Raw genomic sequence first — 16,652 nt, 5'->3', positions numbered from 1 at the left:
ACGCTATTCTCCTGCCTCAGCCTCCGGAGTAGCTGGGACTACAGGCGCCCGCTGCCTCGCCCGGCTAGTTTTTATTTTTTAGTAGAGACGGGGTTTCACCATGTTAGCCAGGATGGTCTCGATCTCCTAACCTCGTGATCCGCCCGTCTCGGCCTCCCAAAGTGCTGGGATTACAGGCTTGAGCCACCGCGCCCGGCCATTTTTTGTATTTTTAGTAGAGGCGGGGTTTCACCTTGTTAGCCAGGATGGTCTCAATCTCCGGACCTCATGATCCGCCCGCCTTGGCCTCCCAAAGTGCTGGGATTACAGGGGTGAGCCACCGCACCCGGCCATATTTGGGGATTTTGATATCCCTCTCTCAGCATTGGACAGATCATTTAGACAGAAAATTAACAAAGAAACACTGATTTTAAACTGTACTTTAGACCTAATGGACCTAACAGACATTTACAGATCATTTTATCCAACAGCTGCAAAATACACATTCTTCTCATCAGCACATGGAATATTATCAAAAACAGACCATATTTTAGACCACAAAACAAGTCTCAACTAATTTTTTTTTTTTTTTAAGACAGTCTCGCTCTGTTGCCAGGCTGGAGTGCAGTGACGCGATCTCAGCTCACTGCAACCTCTGCCTCCTGGATTCACACTATTCTCTTGCCTCAGCCTCCCATGTAGCTGGGACTACAGTCACATGCCACCATGTCAAGCTAATATTTGTATTTTTAGTAGAGATGGGGTATCACCATGTTCTCAAGATGGTCTCGATTTCTTGACCCCATGATCTGCCCACCTCAGCCTCCCAAACTGCTGGGATTACAGGCATGAGCCACCATGCCTAGCCATCTCAACTTTTTAAAAACCAAAATCATATCAAGTGTTTCCTCAAACCACAACAGAATAAAACTAGAATTCAGTAACAGGATAAACTTTGGAAATTTTCTTTGGAAAAATGGCTCCTGAAGGACCACTGGGTCAATGAATTAGTTAAGGACATAAAAAATTCCTGATCATGCCTGTAATCCCAGCACTCTGGGAGGCTGAGGTGGGCAGATCACCTGAAGTCAGGAGTTCAAGACTAGCCTGGCCAACATGGTGAAACCCTATCTCTACTAAAAATACAAAAAGTAGCCAAGCATGGTGGTGGGCGACTACTCAGGAGGCTACTCAGGAGGCTGAGGCAGAAGAATCGCTTGATCCCAGGAGGCGGAGGTTGCAGTGAGCCGAGATCACAACATTGCACTCCAGCCTGGGGAACAAGAGCGAGACTCCATCTCAAAAAAAAAAAAAAGTCCTGGAACAAATGAAAATGGAAACGCATCATGTCAAAACCTATAAGATAATGCAAAAAGTGTTATGAGGGGTTTATAATACTAAATATCTATATCAAAAAAGTGAAAAAAATTCAAATAAATAACCAAATGATGCATCTCAAGGAACCTGAAAAGCAAAAAAAAAAAAAGCAAACCCAAAATTAGTAGAACAAAATAAAGAGCAGAACTAAATGAAATAGAGACTAAAAACATAACATAAAAGATCAATGAAACAAAAGCTGTTTTTTTAAAAAGGTAAACAAAATTGGTAAACCTCTAGCTAGATTAGCCAAGAAAAAAAGAAGAAGATCCAAATAAACAAAATCAGAAAAGGGAAAGCAGACATAACAACTGATAACACAAAAATACAAAGAATCATCAGAGACTATTATGAACAACCGTATGCTAGCAAATTAGAAAACAAAGAGGAAATGGACAAATTCCTGGACACACTACAATCTACCAAGATTGAACCAGAAATAAATAGAAAATCTGAACAGACCAATGAGAAGTAGTGAGATAGAATCAGTAATTAAAGTCACTTAATAAAGAAAGTCCAGGACCAGATGGCTTTACTGCTTAATTCTACCAAACTTACTGAGAAGAAGTAACACCAATTCTCCACAAAGTATTAAAAAAAAATTAAAGAAGAGGGAATTCTCTCTAATTCTACAAGGCTCGCATTACCCTGACACCAAAGCCAGACAAGGACACACAAAAAAAGAAAAATATAGGCCAATATCCCTGATGAACATAGATGCAAAAATCCTCAATAAAATACTAGGCAAATAGAATCCAACAACACATCAAAAAGATAATACACCATGGATCAAGTCGGATTTATCCCAGGGATGCAGGAATGGTTCAACCTATGCAAATCAATAAATGTGATACATTACATCAAAAAAAAAATGAAGGACAAAAACCATATGATCATCTCAATAGATGCAGAAAAGGCATTTGATAAAATTCAACATTCCTTCATGATAAAAACTCTCAACAAACTAGGCATAGAAGAAACGACCCTCAACATAATAAAGGCCACATATGTCAAACCCACAGCTAACATCATACTGAATGGCGAAAAGCAAAATATTTTCTCTCAGAATTGGAATGAGAAAAGGATGCCCAATTTTACAACTCTTATTCAACATAGTACTGGAAGTCTTAGCTAAAGCAATCAGGCAAGAGAAAAATAAAAGGCATCCATTCACAGACGTCATGATCTTGTATATAAAAAACCTAAAGACTCCACAAAAAAATTATTAGAACTGATAAATGAATTCAGTAAAGTTGTAGAATACAAAATCAACATAGAAAAACTAGTAGTGTTTCTCTACACTAAGAACAAATTGATTTAAAAAGAAATCAAGAAAGCAATTCCATTTACAATAGATACACCAAAAAACCTAAAAATAAATTTAACCATGGAGGTGAAAGACGCTGAACGAAAGCTACAAAACACTAATGAAAGAAACTGGAGAAAACACAAACAAATCCATTCTCATAAATTGGAAGAAATAGTATTGTTAAAATGACCAGATCACCCAAAGCAATCTACAGATTCAATGCAATCCCTATCAAAACCTCAATGACATTTTTCATAGACATAGGAAAAACAATTCTAAAATTCATATGAAATCACAAAAGATCTCAAATAGTCAAAGCAATCCTGAGCAAAAAGAACAACGCTGAGACCTCACAACACCTGCCTTCAAAATATACTACAAAACTACAGTAACCCAAACAGCATGATATTGGTATAAAAACAGACACATAGACCAATTTATGAGAACAGAGAACCCAGAAATAAATTCACATTTTTACAGCCAAATGATTTTCAACCAAGGTTCCAAGAACATACATTGGGGAAAGGACACACTCTTCAATAAATGGTGCTGGGAAAACTGGATAGCAATGCAGTAGAGTGAAACTAGATCCCTATTTCTCATCATAGACAAAAACTCCAAATGGATTTATACACTTAAACATAATACCTAAACTATAAAAATACTAGAAAAAAACATAGCAGAAACACTTCAGAATATTGGTCAAGGCAACCGTTTTATCACTAAGACTTCAAAAGCACAGGAAACAAAAACAAACACAGATAAATAGAACTATATCAAATTAAAATGTTTCTCCACAGCAAAGGAAACAATCAACAGAGTGAAGAGAAAACCTGCAGAATGAGAGCAAATATTTGCAAACTATTCATCTGACTAGGAACTAATATCCAGAATATGCAAGGAACTCAAACAGCTCAACAATAACAACAAAAATCCCATTAAAAAGTGGACAAATGTTCCAAACAGACTTTTATCAAAAGAAGACATACAAATGGCCTACATGTATATGGCAAAAATGTCCAACATCAATAATCATCAAGGAAATGCAAATCAAAACCACAGTGAGATGTCATCTTACTCCAGTTAGAATGGCTAGTATCAAAAAGGCAAAAATAACAAATGCTGGCAATGATGCAGAGAAAAGGGAACTCATACACTGTTGCTGGGAATGTAAATTAGAATAGTCATTATAGAAAACAGTATGGAGGTCTCTCAAAAAACTAAAAATAGAGCTACCATACAATCTAGCAATCCCACTACTAGGTATTTATTCAAAGAAAAAGAAATAAGTATATCAAAGGGATTCCTGCACCGCCATGTTTATTGCAGCACTATTCATAATAGCAAAGATACGGAATTAACCTGTGTCGTTCAATGGACGAGTGATAAAGAAAATGTGGTATATATACACAGTGGAATACAATTCAGCCATAAAAAGGAATGAAATCCTGTCATTTGCAGCAACGTGGATAGATAGAACTCAAGGTCATTATGTTAAGTGAAATAAGCCAGGCACAGAAAGCAAAATATCACATGTTCTCACTCATATGTGGGAGCTAAAAAAAAAAAAAAAGTGGATCTCATGGAAATAGAAGTTAGAATGATGGTTACCTGAGGCTGAAAAGGGTTAGGAAGGGGGCAGTCAACAGGCACAAACATGCAGTTAGACTGGAGGAACAAGGGCTAGTGTTCCATAGCACCACAGGGTGATTATAGCTAACAACATATTGTGTATTTCAAAATTGCTAAAGGAAACAATTTCCCCAACACAAAGAAATGATAAATGTTTCAGGTGATAGATATCCTAAAGACCCTGATTTAATTACTATGCATTTTATGCATGTATCAAAATATCACATAGACCTCCTAAATATGTACAATTATTATATATACAATTTTTTAAAAGATAACTAGAAGATGTTGGGCATGGTGGCTCATGCCTGTAATCCCAGCACTTTGGGAGGCTAAGGTGGGTGGATCACCTGAGGTCAGGAGTTCGAGACCAGCCTGGGCAACATGGTAAAACCCCATCTCTACTAAAATCACAAAAATTAGCCAGGTATGGTGGCACGCATCCATAGTCCCAGCTACTCAGGAGGCTGAAGCAGGAGAATTGCTTGAACCTAGGAGGCAGCAGTTGCAGCAAGCCAAGATGGCGCCATTGCACTCCAGCCTAGGTGACAGAGCGAGACTCTATCTCAAGAAAAGAATAAAAATAAAAATAAGATAGGTAGAAGAGAGAATTTTAAATGTTATTAGAAAGAAATAATAAATGTTTAAACTTTTGAATATGCTAATTACTTTGATCATTATACAATGTATACATACACTGAAACATCACAACTGTACCCCATAAATATGTATGATTATTATGTCAATTTTAAATAAAACTTCAAATGAGTTTGTATTACAACTGAATATTAAAGCCAGGAGGAAAACTAATTCTAGAGGAAATAATTTCTAGTCATAACCAAGGAGAAGTCAAAGCAAAATCCACCAAAATGTCTGACACTCACTTTGCAATTTAAAATATCCCTCATAAATTTAAAGGCAGATGATTCAGAGAGTGATGTGCATGTTGCCAAATGTTTTTGAAAAGGACTATTTAAAATGTTTCTAAAATTTTGACATTTTCCTAGAATATCGAGTATTTTACATGTCACAAAAAATTCAGGTTATGGGGCAGAAAAACTTAAGACTAAAAATTAGAAGCCACTTGCCATTTAAGGGTAAGCAGAAATTAGAGAATAAAAGCTGTGAAACAACACAATGGAAAGACATGAGTATTTACAAAAGATGTATTTCTATGGTTTGGGTACCACAGAAGAGCCTTTGAGAATCATCAACATAGTCTTTTCTGGGCCAGGCATGATGGCTTATGCCTGTAATCCCAGCATTTTGGGAGGCCGAGGCTGGAGGATTGCTTCAGGCCAGGAGTTCCAGACCAGACTGGGCAACATAGCAAGATCCATCTCTACAAATAAAAATTAAGATTACCTGGGCATGGTGGCACGTACCCACAGTCCCAGTTTCAAGGGAGGCTGAGTCAGGTGCATCCCTTGTATCTGGGAGTTCGAGGGTGCAGTGAGCCATGATCACACCACTACATTCCAGCCTGGGTGTCCAAGCCTATCTCTAAAACCAAAAATAAAACATCACAGGATAGTCTTGTCTGGAATTCCTGCCCTTTGTACTGTCTCTCACATACGTCGGGCTATGAATCCTAGAAGCTTAGCTTCAGCGCTCAGATTCCCTGTTTTTTCTGTCATCAGTTGACACATGTTGGGCAGGGGCGAGCAGGACACAGTAGTCACTGCCTATGCATGAGCAAAGTGATTATTATTTCCAGCGGTGGGACTGGACAAGGCCACCCCCTGTGTTTCAGGCCCCAGGCCACCTGAGGACCACAAATAGAAGGAAGATGAGTCCTAGCTACTATCCAAAAACTTTCTGCTAAAATCAATAAAGTTTATCAAAAAGTGCAGAACAGGAGTCAACACCAGGAAGAACATTGCAGAGACACTGTGGAACTTCTTTAGTAAATGCCAGAGGAACAGGCTTCCTCATGGCTGACGCTGTGTGAAAAAACACAGACACCAATGATTCCAAGTTGGCTGCTTCCAAGACCCAAGAAGTCCCCAACTCTATACCTTGTAAATAAATCCTCCTCAAGTTATCTTGTTCCAAGTGTGCCAAATGTTTCCTGATGGGACCCTGACTAACACAACAAAAAGCCCACAAGTGAGGGAGAAAACTCTGCAAAGATCCTGAGGTGGGGGGGCTGCTTGGAGGATTCAGGGAACAAGGGGGAGCCAGGTGTGGCTAGAGAGGAGTGAGCAAGCAAGCTGGTGAGAGCCAAAGAAGACATCAGAGGGCATGCAGACAGGCAGAACAGAGCAGGCAAAACGTGGGAAGAACCTGGGCTTCTGCTCTGAGCCAGATGGGAGCCACTGCAGATTTTAAGCAGAGGAGTAATGCGGTCTGGCTTACATTGAACAGAAGCCGGCAAGGATGAGAGACTGAAGAGACAACAGTGAAATGATGGACAACAGGTCGCGGGGGGCGGTGTGGCGGTGGCAGTGGAGGTTAGGGGCGTTAGTGCAATGGTCCAGACAAGAATGATGAGGGTCTCAGAGCAGGTGACAGTCGTGGAAGCAGTGAGCAGTAGATGGAATTTGGGAGTGATTTTAAAGATAGAGCTGATAGGACAGGGGTGGTGACACATCATGGATGGCTACAGGAGTTTTGACCAGAGCCCCTCGAAGAATGTAATTACTGTTTATGGAGAAGCAAAGGAGTGTGGGAGGAACAGACCTGGTGGTCTCTATCAAGAGTTCAATTTGTCACATGTTAAGTTCAAGATGCTTATTTCATCTCCAGGAAAAGATGTCAGGCAGCTAGCTGGATACACAGTTTGGAGGTCTGGGAGTGGTCCTGGTGTAGGCATATACATTCAGGCATCCTCCGTCCTTACACATAGTACTTAAACCCATGGGAGTAGACCATCACCAAACCGGAAGTACAGACAGAAAAGAGAGGAGGTCTGCGCATGAAGCTCTGGGCTGCTCCACACCCTCTACTGTGGCCCCTCCTGCAGATCAAGTGAAAATCCAAGATGGGGCCAGGCTTTCCTAGTTCACCTGAAGGATGAGGGCTGTGTGGTGGGGGTGAGCAATCTGCACAGCCCTGCAGCCCTGGCACAGTCTCACTGTTGCTCTGGCCGGGACAACCTTGGTGGTGTCTCCTCTGCAGCTCTGCTTCTGGCACAGGAAAGGCAGTCGGCCCTCTCATCCACCCCGTCGGCTTTCTCCACAACTGTCAGTGAGGAGCACTGCTCCTTCCAACTTTCAGTGAGAAAAGGAAGTCAGGGAAGTGTGAAGCAGCAGAATTTAGAAAGGGAAAAAATACTTCCTGCTTCATCCCCACTACTTGGTCCTTTCCCCAAATCTGTTCTTCATTTCTCTCTCCTTTTCAGGTCTCGATCATTCCCAACCAGACTATGAGCCACTTGCAGGCAGGCCTGGATCTTATTCCCCATTGTCTATCAGTCCCAGAACACAGTTACTAGTCAGTAAGTATTTGGTAAATGAATAAAAATGGGTACTAATTTTCTCACGTTCTCTCTTCTTTGCTTTAAATCTTATTTTAATGAAAACAGATTCCTGTTCAGGCCTTTCTACTTTTACTATTGTCAAATATTGCCTAATTTATAAATCTTGCATTGACTTTCCTTCTCTGCAGGGCAAAAGAAGGGAAGAAAAATTACCCATTGATTTTGTAAAACTTCTTATTCAAATCTTGTCTCTTCGCAAAATCTCATTCTCAATAAAGATGCTTATGAAAATCCCTCAGAAAAATATCACATGCCTAATGAAACACAACTTTTTAAATGGATTTTAGTCTGCCCTTCCTCACCACCCTTCTTGTTCTGTCAAATATTCCTGGGAAGTTTCCTTACCACAAATAACACCCATGAGAAGCAGCATGATAAGAGTTATTCACTTCCGAAGAATGTGGGTGTATTGCCAAACTCTTCAAAACTGGCTGGGTGACCTGATGATGTCTTATGCAAATGCCATTTTAAAGGAAGAAGCTATTCTTGGAGGTCTTGTGCCTGGGTGTATGCATTTATGAAAGAGTCCTGTGCAGCAGCACAAAGAGTTGCATGCTACTTCTTGCAGGTTCTCCATGATTCTCAAGCTCGGTTATCTTTGTTTTTTGTTTTTTTTTTTAAGAGTACTGCCTGTTATATTTGAGAGCCGCTTTGAAGAGGCCTCTACCTTACAGCATAGGGTTGATTACTTACAAGTGTTTACTCCAATTCCCTTCCTCCTCAAAGCTCCACAATCAGAAGCAACAGTCATAGGAAGCTTTGAGCATTTCTCCTTTCACATCCATCCCCCACACCCCACCTCTTGAATCTATCCACTGGATAATGGTTAAGTGTTTCCACCAGAGTTATAAGGCAAATCCTGATTTATAAAATTGAATTGGCTCATGAATAACTGATTTTTTAAAAAAGCAACGTTCAGTTCAAGATTTCTGGAATTTGTGACATCGGCTAGGATGAAAGCTGTGTCTCTAAGAGGTAAATGAAGCCAAATAAAAAAATGAAAAACATGAATCCAAGGATATTCTGAATCCAAAATATATGTACATATGCTAAAGGTGATATTTTAAATCACTTTTGAGAAAACATAAATCATTCCCCGAAATGGTACTAGAACAATAGCCTGGAGACCTGTGGGAAAAGGAAGCTGGAATATTAATAATTAAGTACCATGGACTCTGACATAAAATGCTTAGGGTCAAATTCCTATTTTGGTACTTAAAAACCATATGGCCAATGACAAGTCATTTAACTCCTCTAGGTTTCAATTTCCTTTTCTACAGAAGGAGAAGAATAAAATAACTTACCTTATAGCATTGGCATGAGGATTAAACAGGCTTATGAGAACCTACATATAGCAAATCAAGTTAATGTTAATTTTATTATTATGGCTATTGCCTCACTTCCTTCAGCAAAATAAATTCCAGATGAACAAAGATATCAATGCAAGAAATAAAACCGTTAAAATTACTAGAATAAATCCTAGGTAAATAGTTTTATTATCTGTTAGGCATGATATAAAACCCATAAGCAAAAAAGGTAAGGATTGTAGGGGGAGGGTGAAGAAAGATAAAGATAGATATACTGATTAATAAATACTGAAACATTTTAGTGCTTTAAACGAAAACAATAGTTTCAATATGTATCACAAAGAGTTATCCCTCACATACAAAGAGTTCTTAGAAATAAGTAAAAACAGGTAAACAACTCTAGAAAAACATGAATACATAATTCATGAAAAAAGGGAAATACAATATCACCCTCCCCGACAAAAAACTTGGCAAGATCACTAAGAATTAAAGACAATTGTGTGTGTATATGTCTGTGGATGTCTATGTAGTATCCAATTAGTAATATTTAAAAATGTCTTAATGCCTCACACTAGTAAGAGTTTACAGAAGTAAACATTGTGACTCACTAATGATCAAAGCATACAACTTTACAGAGGTCCATTTGACCACATCTACTAAAATTCTATGTGTATTTCTGTTGATCCAGAAATAATTCTGTAATTGTATTGCTGAAATTTTGCCCTACAGATGATAGATAAGACAGATGGAATCACCTTATATATTGTATGCACATGTATTTAAAGACTCTTATAGCACTGTGTACACGAGGGAAAAAATGAAAATTCAAGAGCCTTTAAAAAGGAACTGAAAAATAATTATGGTGCATTTCTACAAAGGAACGTCATGCAACTGTTAAAAAGAATGAACTAGATCCATACGCTGACATGGAAAAATATTCTAAAATACTGAGTGAATGTATTAGCTTGTTTTCACACTGCTGATAAAGACATACCAGAGACTGGGCAATTTACAAAAGAAAGAGGTTTAATGGACTCACAGTTCCACGTGGTTGGGGAGGTCTCACAGTCATGGTGGAAGGGGAAAGGCACATTTCACATGGCGGCAGACAAGAGAAGAATGAGAGCCAAGTGAAAGTGGTTTCCCCTTATAAAACCATCAGATCTTGTGAGACTTATTCACTACCATGAGAACAGTATGGGGGAAACTGCCCCATCATTAAGTTATCTCCTACTGGGTTCCTCCCACAACATGAGGGAATTATGGGAGCTACAATTCAAGATGAGATTTGGGTGGGGACACAGCCAAACCACATCAGTGAATAAGTCAGTTTCAAAACAGTATACACCTAATAACATCTCTGAAAGAGAAATGTGGCAGTATGCAGCTGTGCCCCTCAGTGCTCCCTTCAAGAGAGCACAGATGACTGACAGCCTTCAGACACTGCCCTTTCAGATCTGCTGAACATTCACACACCCCAGGCTGCTCCCAGCCAATAGCTGCAGCTGGAAGCAACTCCTTCCCACCTTCCTTCCTCTCCCTCTCCTTCCACAGGCATCACACCTGCACTGGGTCTGAAGGCTCTGTGCCTACGCTTACTCCCTTTCCCCTTACAGGTCCTTCCCCCAGTAAATCTCCTGCATATGTGTTTCTGCCTTGCTGTCTTCTACTTGAGGGATCCAAACTGGCCCCAAAAGACACACCCACTTACTAAGTTATAAATTTAGAGCTGAGATGGAGGGAGGGAGGTGGCCAGAATAAGAGAAATTATAGATAACTCATTTCAAGTTATACAATTCTGCAACATTAAGCATTCCTTAAAACGTGTGTGTGTGCATGTTTTAAACATATTAAGCTCAGTCTTGTGCAAGTGACAATTTCCTTATTTCCACACTTGAAACCATATATCCCAACACGAATAAACTAGTTGACAGTGTTTATGTTTCCAATCCAACCCATGGTATTGAACAGACTTGAAAAAGGCTGACAGTTTTTACATACTAGATCAACCTGGGAGGATGCCGTGTGTTTCTGTACAGAAAATGTAACCTCTTAGGTTCTGAGAGAGTGTAGATAGTTTAAAGATCCATTTCCAAATGCAAAAAGTAGCCAATGTGCCGAGTAGAAAAATCACACTACCACCCCCTGCTGACAGACGGGCACCCTGAAGTATATATACGAAGTAAACTTGCTCAAAATCCCCCATTAGGGAGGCTGAAAGCAGAAAGAGGTGACCAAGAAATAACATGGTGTATGAAAAATTTACTCACAAGAAAGCATAACTTCTGTTGATACACATCTTCTCAAAAGCTGGCATACACATGAACAATGGAACCTCAATCACTGTTTTCTGAGAATTATTTTGTCTTACATTTTCCCAAGTATTCTTCATGTCCTACATTTTCTATTTGCAGAACCACTTACAATTGTGCTTTTCTTTAGTTGACATTAAATGTCATATTCAGGCTGCATATATTTTATGTGACTGTCTTCATCTTAAGTCAACAGTTTAAAATAATTCAGATGGTTAACTGTCTCAATGATTCCAGATCTAAGAACACAGCCAGGTATTCTATTTAGCGATCTCACCAACCCTCCTTCTTTCAACAAAAATGAAGGGAGGGAAGGAAGAAGGAAGAAAAGAAAACAACTATAATTTAGTTCTTTAGCATGTAATTTTAAAAGAAATAAATTTACAAACCCTGTCAATCACATTCATTACAAATAAGAAGTACTATCACTAGCAGCATAACTTTAAATAGTAGTGCAAGACTGTATACCCAAAGTGTGGACAAAAGACCAGCAGTATAAAGACTACCTGGTAGCTTGTCAGAAATGCAAAATCTCAGGCCAGACCTTAGACCTCTTGAATCTGCATTTAGACAATCTCCTCAGGTGATTCATATGCACAGTGTCTGCATTTAGACAATCTCCTCAGGTGATTCATATGCACAGTGAAGTTTGAGAAACCCTACTATATTTAAAATATATGATATATTTTTGTCTCTTAGGATACTATCAGTAAATAAAGGAAATTATTTACTGGTTCCTATTACCAGTAGGGCACTCTGCAAAACTATGAGTAAGATACAAATATGAAAAAGATCCCAGCTAGCATGTATTAGATACTAACTCTCTACAAGATACTTTGCTAAGTGACTTACATGCATTTATTAATTGAATCCTCGCAACAGCGCTAAGAAAAGGATTATATTATTATTCCCATTCACAAAGGAGGAAATTAAGGATAAGAAAATTTAAAAGTAACTTATCCAAAGCGACCCAGTTAATCTGATGTGAAGCCAGTATTTGAAATCAGGTAAGTCATTACCCAAAGTTCACATGACACAGCTTCCTTAAAGCTTGGAGCTCATACCAAAGTTGACATTAAAGCATTAAAAATTGCTAACAATTATAAACTCAATAAAATCTTAATTAAAAATAGGATTGTATTAAACTTGACAGGCTATTTGTAAATAGAAAATGTATGTGACTTATAAAAAAGTTATTTTTCAAAGTACAAATATATTCTACAAGATTTTTAAAAACACTATAAAGCTACGGTAGTTAACTCTGAGTGATACTGGTATAGGAAAAGATTTAAAAAAAAAATATCAATGAAACAGACTAGAGTCCTGATACAGACCCTTTTACAATCAGGAATTTATTTAATGATAAAAACAGAATTTCAAATGAGTTGGAAAAAAGACGAATTATTAAATAAATGCTATTGGATCAGTTGTCTTAAACTTTACAAAAAAATTAAGTTACATCTTTACCTTTCACTTTGTATCTATCAAGTGGAAAAATGGGCAAACCCTTTAAAACAAGAATACCTCTCCTCGGGTTCTCTTTCACAGAAATACTCACACTTGAGCAGGAAGATGAATGTGTGATCTGCCCTGAAGCAATGTTGCTAATGCTGAGTGTCCATCAATACAGGAAAGGATGGATAAATTACATTCTGTTTCCACTTTAGAATAACACGTAGCTGGCCAGGCGCAGTGGCTCACGCCTATAGCCCCAGCACTTTGGGAGGCCAAGGCAGATGGACTGCTTGAGCCCAGAAGTTCAAGACCAGTCTGGGCATCATGGAGAAACCCAATCTTTACAAAAAGTACAAAAAAAAAGAAAAAAAAGAAAAACAAAAAAAGTCAGGTGTGGTGGCATGTGCCTGTAGTCCCAGCTTCTCAGGAGGCTGAGGTGGGAGGATCACTTGAGCCCAGAAGGTCGAGGTTGCAGTGAACCATGATCATGACACTGCACTTCTGCCTGTGTGACAGAGTTAGACCATCTCACACACACAAAAGAAGAACAACACGTAGCCATTAACAAAAGAGGTACATAGAGACAATGGAAACGTCTCTAAGACTTGGAAAGTGAAAAAGCAAGCTGCACAAAAAGTATAGTAAGATCATTTGCATATTTAAAACATATGTATATGTATGTATTATGTAAATCTATAGAAAAGAAAAACAAACCTTCGAATGGTATTATCAAACTTAACCTTCCCTCTTCTGAGTGGCAGTAGGGAGGATGGTGATGGCACGTCTACATTCCACTTCACTTCTATATTGTTTGAGAATGAGTTATTATTTGTATTATTTTTAAAACATAAAAATATTACAACATGGAGTGCACAAATGCAGAGAGACCAGCAGAACTAAAATGAGGAGGGAAGGAAGGCTACGAAGCCACCAACACCGCTGTGGGAAAAAAATTCTCCCTTTGCGTAGCTACAAAGAAGCCTGGTTGGAGGAGGGGGTTTCTCCAGCAAGGCCATGATATTCTATTTGTTTTGGTTTGGGTTTTTTCCCCCCATTTTGCACATTTCTTAAGAAATTTAAGGATTTTTAAGGATTTCCTCCCCCAGGGAAAGGAGGGCCAAGGCTCACCGTTCCTGTAAGTGAGCGAGACCACACTCACTAAGATTCCCTTCTATTGCAGCCACGAACACCCCAGACCTTTTCCACAAGGAAAACATACTCCTTCTTCTTGTCAAATACAGTACCACTGATTCCTCTTTCAAAACTGTGATAGTTCTCCTGATTCGGTTTTGTCCTCAGGACAAAAGGGTTACAAAAACATGAGAGATCCAGGAACACCTCTGCATGTGTTCCTGGTCTGTTCAGGTTAAAGAAAAGGATAGAGGGGGAAATATCCAGTGTTTATGTGTTCTCCCCAATGTGGCTCGAGTCCCTGCGGAAGAAACACCCAAAACCAGCCTTTTTCTCTCAAAGCAACCTTTGATACAAAAGGCTTAGCCACACCTGCTGGGACAAACGGGAACTGAGACCAAGATATAAGTCACAAGGAGGTAATTTACAGCAGAGAACTAGCTCTTCCCACAATAAAATGTGAGGTGGTGAGCTTCCTGCCACTGAAGGCACTGAACAAATGCGATGTGGGAAACATTTAAACTGAGCATTTCCTGAAGATTCTGAATAGGAGGCTGTGGTCGGAGTTTGATGCTTTGAAAGCTCCAGAAATGATTCGCAGACACAGCTGAGTTTGGGAACATCGAGGGCTCTGAGTGCATTTTAAAGCAGTCCAGGAGAGAGACAAAGCAGGAATCATAATGAAACACCCTACCCAGTCTTAAGAGTTTCAGCTACAGCACAGGGATCACGAGCAGACTCCAAACCCCAATCCTGATACTGTCACCTGCTAGCTGTGTGACCCTAGCCAAGTCACAAACCTCTTTGGGCCTCAGTTTCCTCAATAAAATAAGAATAAAAAACTAGTACCCGCCTCACTCATGAAGCTTAAATGAGCTAGCATATGTCAAGTGCTTAGAATAGGGGCTGGTCCACAGTAAGTATGAACCATTATTATTTGCAGACAAGGAATCTAAGAGGTGATAAGTAGTTTGACCCATGTTCCAAAGTCAGTTTCAATCTTGGGAATAAGACCCAAAAATTTCTTTCTCCTCCATCAGAATTCCTTCTAGCTCAAACTAAGTATCCCACATTCAATTCTATCTTCTCTGCCTACACAGACCCTTCCATTTACTTCTCTTGAATATCTTGTTCCCAAAGTGTTTTCAAGGCAGGTCTGTTACCAAGCCACTCCATCAGCAGCACCTAGCACTGTGCCTCCCGCAGCAAGGCAGGCAGGATGGATGGACGGATGCAGGCATGCATGGGTGGGTGGATGAAGGGCAGATGAACTATCGAGAAAGGAATCGCCCGCCGTGTCAGGGGTAAAGCCCTGGCCTGCGAAAGCCAGGCTCGGATTTCAGTGCCCTCAAAGCTAGCTATATGGCCTTGGACAAGTTACCGAACCCCTCTGTGCCTAGGTTTCCAGAATGTAGAGGACCACTTCCACTCACGGAGCTGGAGAAGAAGGTAAGCGCCCCGGACGGACACTACTGCACCGTCGCCCAGGGGTTCCTCTCTCCACCTGTGCGTGAGCTCCTCCCGCTTCTCTAGGGACCAGGTTGAAGAGATACACGGATTCCCCGAGAAATGGCTCTGTCAGGTGGGAGTTAAGGGTTGCGAGAAGAGAGGGAGGGGAAGCAATGAACTCCCCCACACGATGTGTTGGGAGAGAGGCAAGAGGGGTTCAAGTGGGAATTTTCACTCAACAAACATTCTCCCATCATTTGAGAAAGAGGCGCTGGGATGGTGAATTTCAAACAGGCTGGGAAATGGGCGACTCGGCAGTGTGCGGCCTGTAAGGAATGAATCGTTTAGTGTTTACCCACCAGGTAGGCGGGCCGAGGGCGAGGACCCTCCGAGCGCCGTCCCCGCGCAAGTGGAAGCCCAGCCAAAGCAAACGCTGGGCACAGGCGGCACCGAGGGGAACCGGCGGCTGCACTCCCGGTCGCGTCCAGCCGGGACGGGCTGCGAAGTTGTTGGATTCTTTCCCGCGCAGCACCGGGCTCGCCCGTCGGAAAAGCCACCGAGGGCGGCGCGGCGGCAGGGCGCGAGCCGAGTGGGGCCGGGGTGTCGGGGGTACTCACGCCGCGGGCGAAGGGCTCCACGAGCCGGGCCGAGTCCTCCGCGGCGCGTGGGGCGCGGGTGCGGGCGCCGGGGCGGACGTGCAGAGGCGGCCCGGGCCGGGGCTATGAATCAGCTGCGGGGCAGCGCGGAGGGGCGGGAGTTACGGGAAAACCGCGGGGGAGGGCAGAGGGGTGAGGTCTTTTGCAATTTCCCGTCTTGCTGCGCACTCTTGGCACTCCTGGGACCCACAGGAATTCCCTCCCTTCGGTCCCGGCGGGAGGCGGCCGCAATCCTGCGGGAGGCGCGGCCTCACAACCCGGACTTTGCGGGCGGGCGGGCACGGGTAAGAAGAGGAAGTGGGAGAGGCCTGGGAAGGAAACGTGAAAACCCAAAACTCCGCGGCCGGGGCTCCGCGCCCCGCGCGCAGCGCTGCTCCTGCCCCGGCCAAGGACGCCCGGGCCAGCCGGCGGAACCAGAGGGAAGCCGAGTGACCAATGAGGCCTGTTGCTGTGTATCCCACAGGGACACTTGTCATCCCAACCTAGAGGCCAAACCCGTGAGATCCCTGGCTGAAAATCTTCAGGCAAGAGAAGTCCTTTAACCAAACTTCTGGCCGTGTTTCC

At 41.4% G+C, this 16,652-nt stretch overlaps 1 protein-coding gene across 3 annotated transcripts in view; it reads right to left on the bottom strand.

The window, feature by feature from the left end:
• Positions 1-16,164, bottom strand: part of OSMR (oncostatin M receptor) — a 94,761-nt gene extending 78,597 nt beyond the window's left edge. For 2 of the 3 annotated variants that reach the window (XM_023216484.3, XM_023216486.3), the window contains exon 1: positions 16,050-16,158. The gene's annotated coding sequence lies outside the window, so the exon portion shown is untranslated. Of the gene's footprint in view, positions 1-15,791 lie in introns of all 3 variants that reach the window. The other variant, XM_023216485.3, reaches the window with a different exon arrangement.
• Between the last annotated feature and the right edge of the window lie 488 nt (positions 16,165-16,652).

This window comes from Piliocolobus tephrosceles, chromosome 4, assembly GCF_002776525.5.
Source record: "Piliocolobus tephrosceles isolate RC106 chromosome 4, ASM277652v3, whole genome shotgun sequence".
In the NCBI taxonomy this organism is placed as follows: domain Eukaryota; kingdom Metazoa; phylum Chordata; class Mammalia; order Primates; family Cercopithecidae; genus Piliocolobus; species Piliocolobus tephrosceles.
The sequence above is the reverse complement of the archived record's forward strand: the minus strand, read 5'-3'. Positions and strand labels throughout refer to the sequence as shown.